The sequence below is a fragment of the Myxocyprinus asiaticus genome, chromosome 39, assembly GCF_019703515.2.
Source record: "Myxocyprinus asiaticus isolate MX2 ecotype Aquarium Trade chromosome 39, UBuf_Myxa_2, whole genome shotgun sequence".
NCBI classification, from domain to species: Eukaryota; Metazoa; Chordata; class Actinopteri; order Cypriniformes; family Catostomidae; genus Myxocyprinus; species Myxocyprinus asiaticus.
In genome coordinates this window covers 27,985,378-27,992,036 of record NC_059382.1, presented here as the reverse complement: position 1 = coordinate 27,992,036, position 6,659 = coordinate 27,985,378, and positions in this window count along the sequence as shown.

Genomic DNA, 6,659 nt, shown 5'->3' with positions numbered 1-6,659 from the left:
AGGTGGTTTGCTGGGGGTTTCCTTCTATCAGCTTGCATGTTAAGGTCTGCACTGGTCATGACACACAGAAACACGTCTTAATAAGGTAAGCCTTAGCCAAATCTGGCTGGCACACATCGCTATCTTAGGTCATTATATTAAAATAAAATCACACATAGCTAGGCTAAGTCAATAGTTAAATAATATCTGGGCTTTCGTGGCTCACGGTTTCTGGCAAGATGGCGGACTGAGCAGAACCCATTTTGTTTGCTCTACACGTGATTCCCCAATAGATACGTTTTTATAGGCTGTAATATCTTAATTTGTATGTCATTTTTATACAGAGAATTTGATTGAAAGTCGTCTGCCTTTCAGAGGTTACAATGCCAAATTCATCTAAAGATAGCAGCGTTGATAAGCTGCTACTGGCATCACCGTTTGTGCCTGTCAAAAGTTGTTCTTCCAAAAAGTTGAGAATTGATAACCCGGGTGAAGAAGTCTCCTACGCTACATTACTGCAGGCGATTCAGGCTCTTACAAGAAGATTTGACAGTCAAGATCAGAAACTAGAAGACTTGGCTTCCCAGATGAAACAGAATGCTGCCATGATAGCTTCGATTTCAAAAGCGGTAGAGTTTAATGCTACAGAGGTGAAGGAGTGCAAAGAAAGGGTTTCAGTGTTTGAGAAACAAATCTCGCTGGCCACTAAGGAGAACAATGATCTGAAAGCTTCCAACCATGATCTAGCCAGATACAAAAGGCGATGGAATCTTCGCATTAATGGTCTAAAAGAAAAAGAAAACGAGGATACCAGGCAAGACATCATAAATCTTCTCGGAAGGATTGCTCCCAAGATGGCACCTAAGCTAGAGGACGTGGTGGATTCTGTGCATCATTTGCTGAGATGGAAAGAAACCACGACAGGTTATTCTGCAGTTTACCATGTGCCGTCACAGGGATTTCATTTGGAAAGCTATGAAAAACTCACAGGTCTGTTAAGAACTTGGCGTCCAGTTTGCAGAAGATCTAATGAAGGAAAACAAGGCAGCCAGAAGATATGCCAGTCTATTGCATACTGTGGCAACTCAAAAACAAACACAAAGACAATGTTAAGCTTAAATTAACAAACCAAATAGCTTTCAACTGTGTTTGATATAATGGCAAGTGATTTTCTAGTACCAAATTAGCAATTTAGCATGATTACTCAAAGATAAGGTGTTGGAGTGATGGCTGCTGGAAATGGGGCCTGTTTAGATTTGATCAAAAATGAAAAACCTTTTTTCAAATACTGATGGTGCTGTTTTTTACATCAGTAATGTCCTGACTATACTTTGAGATCAGTTGAATGCCACTTTGGTGAATTAAAGTAGCAATTTCATTCTGAAACAGCAAAATATGTACATTATTCCAAACTTTTGGCCGCCAGTGTGTGTGTGTGTGTGTGTGTGTGTGTATATATATATATATATATATATATATATATATATATATATATATATATATATATATATATATATTTTGCACACATAAATAAAGGACTGGATTGATTTAATTTGAAATGAGACAAAGATCAAGGGAAAAGAGAGACAGAAAGGCAAAGATTGGCTTCAGTCTTGACAAATCGAATGACATGATTGCAAGTTTCATAAGCTGTCAAAAAAGAAACATCACATGCTCTCATCAAATTAAGCCTTTAAGAATATAAGCTTCTTTTTGAATAACATTCTGAAAATCACACTGACCATTATTCACATGGCAGAACCTCAAGAGATTAAAATGATCTTTTGGACGGAGACCCCCATGAAGATGTGCAAGACCACACCAAATCAATTTAAGCATTCAAAATAAGAACAGAGGTAACGGAAGTTATTACAGCTGAGACCAAACACATCTCATCACTATTCTCTTACAACATTCCAACATGTTATTGTCATTACAGTGCCTGATTTTGGTTTCCAACAATGACTTGATATGAGACACCAAATCAAATTTGTTTTCTCTCAGAGCCATGATTGAAAAGGAATTGAACGAATCTTGTTTTTCAGTAAAGCTGTATTGCTTGAGCTAGGATTATGCATCACGCATCACCATTTGCAGAAAACACTTCTTCTCGCATTTTTGTGACCGATTGTCATTGATCAAACTTGCCGTACCAAGATTCCATACCTTCATAAGAAATGTATTTCCTTATATTGTGTATTTCAAGGCACTTATGACATAAGCATATTCCCCTATCCTGGTTACAATATCCATTGTTCCAGAAATGTGTAACCGATGTGTACCTTACACTGGCTATGTTCACACAGTCAGTATTTGGGATTGACAACCATATTTACCTACAGGTGTGAGTCTTGAAATATCCTGTTCATACAACAGCGTATAGTAGCAGCTCGAATTCTGTCTGTATGAACGAACAACCAAAGTCACAACTGTATTCTAACAGCTGTAACCATAGTTATAGTGCACTGATTCTTGAAATAAGGGACAAAACGTGTTTAAAAGTTTTAATTTTTTATTCTAAATTACTTTGAAATTGATATATTTGTAGACAAAGGTTTCTTTGTCTTAACCATGTGTTGTACTCTGGAGCCATTTTGTTTTTTCCTCAGATGAAGCTGTCTCTATAACCTAAACTCAAATACCAAAAATATCCCACAGTTCTAACAGAAATGATCATAATGGGAATGACGGAGTTGAAGCTGTGACCGCAGAAACGTAAACATTGTTTGTATAAAATATGAAAAAAAAAAAAATAATATGTAACATTTACTAGACCACGTGTCCTACTGTTGCATCTACCATGAGCAGGAGGTGAGAAAGGGGTCCTCAGAGTTATAGTTGTCCATGGCATTGCCTGATTTATTCAGGATTATAAAAAATAATTAAGCACAGTGAGGACACAACTATTATAGACAGTTTTTTTTTAATGGGAAATATCATTTAAAGTTTACTTTGTGTATTGTTTGATATCTTACAGATCCCTACCTATCATTAGATATTAATATTTATGAATTTGTTGCATTTTTAAACACTTTGTTTGGCAGTTTAACATCATGACCTCTTGCTGAGGACAGGTTAAGTTACATGTGCTTCCAAGTATAGCGCATGCATTAAAAAAAATTCTAATGATATTATTTAAAAATATAAGTAAAAACATCCTGGTTACTTTCGTAACCTCCATTCCCTGATGGAGGGAATGAGACGTTGTGTCGATGTAGTGACACTAGGGGTCGCTCTTGGGAGCCCCAAACACCTCTGCTTTTTTGAAAAAAGGCCAATAAGAATTGGCGAGTGGAATTTGCATGCCACTCCCCCGGACATACGGGTATAAAAGGAGCTGGTATGCAACTACTCATTAAGGTTTTGTGTTGAGGAGCCGAGACCAGGTCCCAGCCATTTCAGCGGGTAGTTCAGCGTTGTGGCAAGAGGGACACAACGTCTCATTCCCTCCATCAGGGAACGGAAGTTACGAAAGGAACCATGATGTTCTCGATGTTGTGTCGATGTAGTGACACTAGGGGTCCCTATACAAAACGCCACAACTATCTTAACTGTGTTACGTGAACTGGTGGTGTGTGATGGGCAGACCACTGTGTACCTTGTAGCCAGCACACCAGGCCGTCACGTAACCTCCCCCAATGCTCTTATGACCAAGGGAATGATCACGTCGGACGTACCGGCGGTTGGGGCCTCGCAGCAGGGCAGAGCTCGAGGTGCCACGTCGAGGGGACTTGAGCCCCGTGGCCGTGCTGAGTCCAGGGACATCGAAGCACTTACCTGGCTTACCTGGCAAGGTCGGTCGCCAAGCGCAGTTCCTGCATCAATCCCGGGTCAGAACTACTCTCGTGCAGTTCTTTTAGCGCCTTGGCTTGGTGTACTTGCAAGAGAGCCATGGCGTGCAGGGCGGAGGTGGCTTGTCCAGAGGCACCACAGGCCACAGTCATCAGGGACAACGTAAACCGTCATGGTTACTTGTGTAACCTCTGTTCCCTGATGGAGGGAACGAGACGTTTTGTCGATGTTGTGACACTAGGGGTCACTCTTGGGAGACCGAGACACCTCTGGTCTTTGATAAAAGGCCAATGAAAATTGGTGAGTGGTATTTGCATGCCACCCCCCCGGACATATGGGTATAAAAGGAGCTGGTATGCAAACACTCATTCAGGTTTTATGCTGGTTTTTATACCCAAAAGATCATGGCTTCTTTTCCCCTTCTATCAGACTGGGCCGCCAGATATAGTCGGGGGGTGTCCCTCCCAAGGGGAGGACACCACGGAGACCACAACTCACCCAAAGTGAGGGGGGGGTATTTAAGTGGAAAAATACGTCACATGATCTTTCGGACCATGTGGAGTGTCTTCAAGGTAGATCCTACCCAACGGGGGAGGAGATACTACAAACATGGAGACTGGGGCAGAGGGGCTTTGCCCAAGGAAGACGCAGTTTGCAACAGGGAAACGAATTAGCGGAAGATATATATCGCATGGGGTTAGCCTTACAGGGAACCACCACATGCGGAGCACCTACCCCAGAACAGGACTCTTAGTTAGCACGTGTACTGGGCCGGCAGCGAGTTTCTCCGAAAACTCGACTGCCACAGGGCTCGGAGGAAGTCAACCAGGGAACAAAGTTTGTGAACACTACTGGGAATTAATGGTGCACGTCTTCAGCTCAAAAGGAGGTGGAAGGCGCTATGTGCAAGTGATACACTTGGCCGGCTATCCCGGGCTTATCCGCTTGTATTGCGTGCCACTACCTGGGACAAAACCGGTTCCACCCGGAGGTTGTAGAACCTTGCAAAGGTGTTGGGTGTTGCCCAGCCTGCTGCTATGCAAATGTCTGTTAGAGAGGCACCCCTGGCCAGGGCCCAGGAGGCCACTACACCCCTGGTAGAATGGGCTTGTAGCCCTACTGGGGACGGCATGTCCTGGGCGTGATATGCCATAGTTGTCAATGAGCTAGTGGGTGATCCTCTGCTTGGAGACAGTGCTTCCTTTCCGCTGTGCACCAAAGCAGACATAGAGCTGCTCAGAGATCCTAAAGCTCTGCGTGCAATCCAAATAGATATGTAAAGCATGCACCACACACAGCAACAACAGGGCTGGGTCTGCTTCCTCCTGGGGCGCACTTGCAGGTTCACCATCTGGTCCCTAAAAGGGGTGGTGGGAACCTTGGGCACATAGCCCAGTCGGGGTCTCAGGATCACGTGAGAGTAGCCCGGACAAAACTCCAGGCACTTTTGCTGACAGAGAACGCTTGCAGTTCTCCTACCCTCTTGATTGAAGTGAGCGCAGTCAGGAGGGCAGACTTCAAGGAGAGTGCCTTAAGCTCGGCTGACTGCAAAGGCTCAAAGGGGGCTCTCTCTAGACCCTGAAGAACTACAGAGAGGTCCCATGAGGGAACAAGGTGCGGTCTGGAGGGATTCAGCCTCCTGGTGCCTCTTAGGAACCTGATGATCAGGTCGTGCTTCCCTAAGGACTTATCGTCGACTGCGTCGTGGTGTGCTGCTATGGCGGCAACGTACACCTTCAAGGTGGAAGGGGACAGCCTCCCTTCCAACCTCTCCTGCAGGAAGGAAAGCACTGATCAGACTGCACATCTCTGGGGGTCTTCCCGTCGGGAAGAACACCACTTAGCGAAGAGACGCCACTTAAAGGCATACAGGTGCCTTGTAGAGGGGGCTCTAGCCTGAGTGATCGTGTCTACCACCCCATCCAGGGGCCAGATATGGAGATTCCAGAAGTCTGGTCGCAGGTGCCAGATGGTGCTCTGTCCCTGAGAAAGAGAAAGTCGCGAGGAGCGTGAGGTCTGAGAACCACGTCTGGGTGTGCCAGTAGGGTGCTACCAGGACGACCTGCTCCTCGTCCTCCCTGACCTTGCACAAGGTCTGTGCAAGTAGGCTCACTGGGGGAAATGCATCTTTGCGCAGGCAAGGGGGCCAGCTGTGTGCCAGCGCATCTATGCCGAGGGGGCCCTCGGTCAGGGCTTACCAGAGCAGGCAGTGGAAGGATTCTTGGGAGGCGAACAGGTCCACCTGTGCCCATCTGAATCAACTCCAAATCAGCTGGACCACCTGAGGGTGGAGACTCCACTCTCCCCTGAGGGCAACCTGCTGTGACAGTGCGTCTGCTGTAGTGTTGAGGTTGCCCAGGATGTGGATGGCTCGCAGTGACTTGAAGTGCTGCTGACTCCAGAGGAGGAGACGGCGGGTGAGTTGTGACATACAACGAGAGCGCAGACCACCTTGGCGGTTGACATATGCTACCGTTCCTGTGTTGTCTGTCCGAACTAACACGTGCTTGCCCTGGATCAATGGCCGAAACCTCCGCAGGGCGAGCAGAATTGCCAAAAACTCAAGGCAGTTGATGTGCCAATGCAGTCGCGGGCCCGTCCACAAGCCGGCGGCTGCGTGCCCAATGCAAACAGCACCCCAGCCCGTTTTGGAGGCGTCCATCATGACCACGATGCGCCTGGAGACCAGTTCTAGGGGAACACCTGCCCGTAGAAATGAGAGGTCGGTCCAAGGGCTGAAAAGACAGTGACAGACCGGCGTGATGACCACGCGATGTGTCCCGTCGTGCCATGCCCATCTCGGGACTTGAGTCTGAAGCCAGTGCTGAAGCGGTCTCATATGCATCAACCTGAGCAGGGTGGCTACCACTGAGGATGACAAATGCCCC